This window comes from Entelurus aequoreus, linkage group LG03 (assembly GCF_033978785.1).
Source record: "Entelurus aequoreus isolate RoL-2023_Sb linkage group LG03, RoL_Eaeq_v1.1, whole genome shotgun sequence".
Classification (NCBI taxonomy): Eukaryota; Metazoa; Chordata; class Actinopteri; order Syngnathiformes; family Syngnathidae; genus Entelurus; species Entelurus aequoreus.
In genome coordinates this window covers 92274843-92282662 of record NC_084733.1, presented here as the reverse complement: position 1 = coordinate 92282662, position 7820 = coordinate 92274843, and positions in this window count along the sequence as shown.

Below are 7820 nucleotides of genomic sequence, written 5' to 3'. Positions count from 1 at the left end.
ATAGTGGATCTAACATAATAGTGTGAGAGTCCAGTCCATAGTGGATCTAACATAATAGTGTGAGAGTCCAGTCCATAGTGGATCTAACATAATAGTGAGAGAGTCCAGTCCATAGTGGATCTAACATAATAGTGTGAGAGTCCAGTCCATAGTGGATCTAACATAATAGTGTGAGAGTCCAGTCCATAGTGGATCTAACATAATAGTGAGAGAGTCCAGTCCATAGTGGATCTAACATAATAGTGTGAGAGTCCAGTCCATAGTGGATCTAACATAATAGTGAGAGAGTCCAGTCCATAGTGGATCTAACATAATAGTGTGAGAGTCCAGTCCATAGTGGATCTAACATAATAGTGAGAGAGTCCAGTCCATAGTGGATCTAACATAATAGTGTGAGAGTCCAGTCCATAGTGGATCTAACATAATAGTGAGAGAGTCCAGTCCATAGTGGATCTAACATAATAGTGTGAGAGTCCAGTCCATAGTGGATCTAACATAATAGTGTGAGAGTCCAGTCCATAGTGGATCTAACATAATAGTGAGAGAGTCCAGTCCATAGTGGATCTAACATAATAGTGAGAGAGTCCAGTCCATAGTGGATCTAACATAATAGTGTGAGAGTCCAGTCCATAGTGGATCTAACATAATAGTGAGAGAGTCCAGTCCATAGTGGATCTAACATAATAGTGAGAGAGTCCAGTCCATAGTGGATCTAACATAATAGTGTGAGAGTCCAGTCCATAGTGGATCTAACATAATAGTGTGAGAGTCCAGTCCATAGTGGATCTAACATAATAGTATGAGAGTCCAGTCCATAGTGGATCTAACATAATAGTGTGAGAGTCCAGTCCATAGTGGATCTGACATAATAGTGCGAGAGTCCAGTCCATAGTGGATCTAACATAATAGTGAGAGTCCAGTCCATAGTGGATCTAACATAATAGTGAGAGTCCAGTCCATAGTGGATCTAACATAATAGTGTGAGAGTCCAGTCCATAGTGGATCTAACATAATAGTGTGAGAGTCCAGTCCATAGTGGATCTAACATAATAGTGAGAGTCCAGTCCATAGTGGATCTAACATAATAGTGAGAGTCCAGTCCATAGTGGATCTAACATAATAGTGTGAGAGTCCAGTCCATAGTGGATCTAACATAATAGTGTGAGAGTCCAGTCCATAGTGGATCTAACATAATAGTGTGAGAGTCCAGTCCATAGTGGATCTAACATAATAGTGAGAGTCCAGTCCATAGTGGGGCCAGCAGGAGACGTCCCCAACTGATCCACCTCGGGTCCCGACTTTGAACAGCTAGCGCCTCATCTGTGGTCACCTGATAACCTCTCCACGCAGGAGAGAAATGGCAGATCAACTGGTTTAAAAAGGGGGACGCGGGGGTCTATTTAAAGGCTAGTGTGTACAAATGAGTTTTTTAAGATGGGACTTAAAGACTACTTCCTGGTTCTTGGCGCTGAATAGACTCGTATCGGGTGAAGAAGACCCAGACCCTCACTAAATGCTGTATTCCTTCCTGGGTCGGCGTTCCAGTCCACAGTCCTTTGGCCTCGTATTCCCTCAGCACACGCCACCCCCTCCTGAATTCGGGGGGGGGGGATTTTTGCCTCCGGCCGCCCGCCTCGCCGCTCTCGGCATCAAACGCTGCGCTAACGAGGTTACGTAAGAGGATCTGCTTCGAACCCTCCCGAGTTCCCCCCTCAATTAGGACATCCTCTCTCTCTCTCGGCCAGGAGGAGGAGGATGCGACTCCAAGGTGACTCGCCAAGATCTGTTTGGATGCGGTCTCAGAGCGAGGCGGGAGGATTGTACGTGTAAGTCGGGGGAGAGAAACACCCGGTCTCTTCTCAAGGTCGCTGCGACCTCACTGCTGACATCTCCCCCCCCTGCTGTGGCGTTGCACCTGTGCGTGCAACATGCATACACCGCAGCAGCAGCAGCGAGACAAACAAGCACCACACGTGACGTAAACATCATCGCATGCAACCGCCGGCGGGTTTTTTTGGTACCCACCTGACGTCCCCCGCCGCCCCCCCCCCCCGCCCCCCGGTCCCTGCACATCATCGCCGCTGCTCATCAACCTCTCCCCGCCTTCTCCTTCCCCCTTGGCGCCAGAAGCACGGCAGGAGCGAGCGTCCCATCGGTCAGGTGGCGTTTACAAGCTTTGTATTGACGCCAGCGAGTCAGCGGAGAAAATACCCGAGCGTGACGCGCGGACCCGGGCACCAAAATAGCAAAGGGGCCCTGGGAGGGATTACACAACAGCCCACGTTTGAGGGCGCTTTTCCTCGTCCTCGTCCTCCCTCTCTCTCTCTCTCTCTCTCTCTCTCTCTCTTAGCAGGGCGGGAGGAGGGAGTCAGACATGATGCTCATTGTCCCAAATGTGTCCCACATTTAATGGCAGCAAGGAAATATGCTAAAATATTATGTTTCCCCTACTAACTTTTTAAAAAATATATAAAAATGAGTCCAAATTCACAAGTTTTGTTGTTGATGATGCTAAGTAGCTACAGAATAAAACACACCAATTGAGGAAGATAGAGGTGGGGACACATTTAAAGGTAGCACAGAAATATGCTAAAATATTATGTTTCCCCTACTAACTTTTTTTTTTAAATAATAAAAATGAGTCCAAATTCACAAGTTTTGTTGTTGATAATGCTAAGTATCTACAGAATAAATCACATGATGTTATAAAACATTAATTGAGAAAAATAGATGTGGGGACACATTTAAAGGTAGCACAGAAATATGCTAAAATATTATGTTTCCCCTACTAACTTTTTTTGTGATTAATAAAAATGAGTCCAAATTCACAAGTTTTGTTGTTGATGATGCTAAGTAGCTACAGAATAAAACACACCAATTGAGGAAAATAGAGGTGAGGACACATTTAAAGGTAGCACAGAAATATGCTAAAATATTATGTTTCCCCTACTAACTTTTTTTTTATTAATAAAAATGAGTCCAAATTCACAAGTTTTGTTGTTGATGATGCTAAGTAGCTACAGAATAAAACACACCAATTGAGGAAGATAGAGGCGGGGACACATTTAAAGGTAGCACAGAAATATGCTAAAATATCATGTTTCCCCTACTAACTTTTTTTTTTATTAATAAAAATGAGTCCAAATTCACAAGTTTTGTTGTTGAGGATGCTAAGTAGCTACAGAATAAAACACACCAATTGAGGAAATTAGAGGTGGGGACACATTTAAAGGTAGCACAGAAATATGCTAAAATATTATGTTTCCCCTACTAACTTTTTTTGTGATTAATACAAATGTGTCCAAATTCACAAGTTCTGTTGTTGATGATGCTAAGTAGCTACAGAATAAAACACACCAATTGAGGAAAATAGAGGTGAGGACACATTTAAAGGTAGCACAGAAATATGCTAAAATATTATGTTTCCCCTACTAACTTTCTTTTTTATTAATAAAAATGAGTCCAAATTCACAAGTTTTGTTGTTGATGATGCTAAGTAGCTACAGAATAAAACACACCAATTGAGGAAGATAGAGGTGGGGACACATTTAAAGGTAGCACAGAAATATGCTAAAATATTATGTTTCCCCTACTAACTTTTTTTGTGATTAATAAAAATTTGTCCAAATTCACAAGTTTTGTTGTTGATGATGCTAAGTAGCTACAGAATAAAACACACCAATTGAGGAAAATAGAGGTGAGGACACATTTAAAGGTAGCACAGAAATATGCTAAAATATTATGTTTCCCCTACTAACTTTTTTTTTTATTAATAAAAATGAGTCCAAATTCACAAGTTTTGTTGTTGATGATGCTAAGTAGCTACAGAATAAAACACACCAATTGAGGAAGATAGAGGTGGGGACACATTTAAAGGTAGCACAGAAATATGCTAAAATATTATGTTTCCCCTACTAACTTTTTTTTTAAAATAATAAAAATGAGTCCAAATTCACAAGTTTTGTTGTTGATGATGCTAAGTATCTACAGAATAAATCACATGATGTTATAAAACATTAATTGAGAAAAATAGATGTGGGGACACATTTAAAGGTAGCACAGAAATATGCTAAAATATTATGTTTCCCCTACTAACTTTTTTTGTGATTAATAAAAATGAGTCCAAATTCACAAGTTTTGTTGTTGATGATGCTAAGTAGCTACAGAATAAAACACACCAATTGAGGAAAATAGAGGTGAGGACACATTTAAAGGTAGCACAGAAATATGCTAAAATATTATGTTTCCCCTACTAACTTTTTTTTTATTAATAAAAATGAGTCCAAATTCACAAGTTTTGTTGTTGATGATGCTAAGTAGCTACAGAATAAAACACACCAATTGAGGAAGATAGAGGCGGGGACACATTTAAAGGTAGCACAGAAATATGCTAAAATATCATGTTTCCCCTACTAACTTTTTTTTTTATTAATAAAAATGAGTCCAAATTCACAAGTTTTGTTGTTGAGGATGCTAAGTAGCTACAGAATAAAACACACCAATTGAGGAAATTAGAGGTGGGGACACATTTAAAGGTAGCACAGAAATATGCTAAAATATTATGTTTCCCCTACTAACTTTTTTTGTGATTAATACAAATGTGTCCAAATTCACAAGTTCTGTTGTTGATTATGCTAAGTAGCTACAGAATAAAACACACCAATTGAGGAAAATAGAGGTGAGGACACATTTAAAGGTAGCACAGAAATATGCTAAAATATTATGTTTCCCCTACTAACTTTCTTTTTTATTAATAAAAATGAGTCCAAATTCACAAGTTTTGTTGTTGATGATGCTAAGTAGCTACAGAATAAAACACACCAATTGAGGAAGATAGAGGTGGGGACACATTTAAAGGTAGCACAGAAATATGCTAAAATATTATGTTTCCCCTACTAACTTTTTTTGTGATTAATAAAAATGTGTCCAAATTCACAAGTTTTGTTGTTGATGATGCTAAGTAGCTACAGAATAAAACACACCAATTGAGGAAAATAGAGGTGAGGACACATTTAAAGGTAGCACAGAAATATGCTAAAATATTATGTTTCCCCTACTAACTTTTTTTTTTATTAATAAAAATGAGTCCAAATTCACAAGTTTTGTTGTTGATGATGCTAAGTAGCTACAGAATAAAACACACCAATTGAGGAAGATAGAGGTGGGGACACATTTAAAGGTAGCACAGAAATATGCTAAAATATTATGTTTCCCCTACTTACTTTTTTTTTTATTAATAAAAATGAGTCCAAATTCACAAGTTTTGTTGTTGATGATGCTAAGTAGCTACAGAATAAAACACACCAATTGAGGAAGATAGGGGTGGGGACACATTTAAAGGTAGCACAGAAATATGCTAAAATATTATGTTTCCCCTAGTAACTTTTTTTTGTGATTAATAACATATTCACGAGTTTTGTTGTTGATGATGCTAAGTATCTACAGAATAAAACACACCAATTGAGGAAATTAGAGGTGGGGACACATTTAAAGGTAGCACAGAAATATGCTAAAATATTATGTTTCCCCTACTAACTTTTTTTGTGATTAATAAAAATGAGTCCAAATTCACAAGTTTTGTTGTTGATGATGCTAAGTAGCTACAGAATAAAACACACCAATTGAGGAAAATAGAGGTGAGGACACATTTAAAGGTAGCACAGAAATATGCTAAAATATTATGTTTCCCCTACTAACTTTCTTTTTTATTAATAAAAATGAGTCCAAATTCACAAGTTTTGTTGTTGATGATGCTAAGTAGCTACAGAATAAAACACACCAATTGAGGAAGATAGAGGTGGGGACACATTTAAAGGTAGCACAGAAATATGCTAAAATATCATGTTTCCCCTACTAACTTTTTTTTTAATTAATAAAAATGAGTCCAAATTCACAAGTTTTGTTGTTGAGGATGCTAAGTAGCTACAGAATAAAACACACCAATTGAGGAAATTAGAGGTGGGGACACATTTAAAGGTAGCACAGAAATATGCTAAAATATTATGTTTCCCCTACTAACTTTTTTTGTGATTAATAAAAATTTGTCCAAATTCACAAGTTTTGTTGTTGATGATGCTAAGTAGCTACAGAATAAAACACACCAATTGAGGAAAATAGAGGTGAGGACACATTTAAAGGTAGCACAGAAATATGCTAAAATATTATGTTTCCCCTAGTAACTTTTTTTGTGATTAATAACATATTCACGAGTTTTGTTGTTGATGATGCTAAGTATCTACAGAATAAAACACACCAATTGAGGAAATTAGAGGTGGGGACACATTTAAAGGTAGCACAGGAATATGCTAAAATATTATGTTTCCCCTACTAACTTTTTTTGTGATTAATAAAAATGAGTCCAAATTCACAAGTTTTGTTGTTGATGATGCTAAGTAGCTACAGAATAAAACACACCAATTGAGGAAAATAGAGGTGAGGACACATTTAAAGGTAGCACAGAAATATGCTAAAATATTATGTTTCCCCTACTAACTTTTTTTGTGATTAATAAAAATTTGTCGAAATTCACAAGTTTTGTTGTTGATGATGCTAAGTAGCTACAGAATAAAACACACCAATTGAGGAAATTAGAGGTGGGGACACATTTAAAGGTAGCACAGAAATATGCTAAAATATTATGTTTCCCCTACTAACTTTTTTTGTGATTAATAAAAATTTGTCCAAATTCACAAGTTTTGTTGTTGATGATGCTAAGTAGCTACAGAATAAAACACACCAATTGAGGAAAATAGAGGTGAGGACACATTTAAAGGTAGCACAGAAATATGCTAAAATATTATGTTTCCCCTAGTAACTTTTTTTGTGATTAATAACATATTCACGAGTTTTGTTGTTGATGATGCTAAGTATCTACAGAATAAAACACACCAATTGAGGAAATTAGAGGTGGGGACACATTTAAAGGTAGCACAGGAATATGCTAAAATATTATGTTTCCCCTACTAACTTTTTTTGTGATTAATAAAAATGAGTCCAAATTCACAAGTTTTGTTGTTGAGGATGCTAAGTAGCTACAGAATAAAACACACCAATTGAGGAAAATAGAGGTGAGGACACATTTAAAGGTAGCACAGAAATATGCTAAAATATTATGTTTCCCCTACTAACTTTTTTTGTGATTAATAAAAATTTGTCGAAATTCACAAGTTTTGTTGTCGATGATGCTAAGTAGCTACAGAATAAAACACACCAATTGAGGAAATTAGAGGTGGGGACACATTTAAAGGTAGCACAGAAATATGCTAAAATATTATGTTTCCCCTAGTAACTTTTTTTGTGATTAATAACATATTCACGAGTTTTGTTGTTGATGATGCTAAGTATCTACAGAATAAAACACACCAATTGAGGAAATTAGAGGTGGGGACACATTTAAAGGTAGCACAGAAATATGCTAAAATATTATGTTTCCCCTACTAACTTTTTTTGTGATTAATAAAAATGAGTCCAAATTCACAAGTTTTGTTGTTGATGATGCTAAGTAGCTACAGAATAAAACACACCAATTGAGGAAAATAGAGGTGAGGACACATTTAAAGGTAGCACAGAAATATGCTAAAATATTATGTTTCCCCTACTAACTTTTTTTTTATTAATAAAAATGAGTCCAAATTCACAAGTTTTGTTGTTGATGATGCTAAGTAGCTACAGAATAAAACACACCAATTGAGGAAGATAGAGGTGGGGACACATTTAAAGGTAGCACAGAAATATGCTAAAATATCATATTTCCCCTACTAACTTTTTTTTTTATTAATAAAAATGAGTCCAAATTCACAAGTTTTGTTGTTGAGGATGCT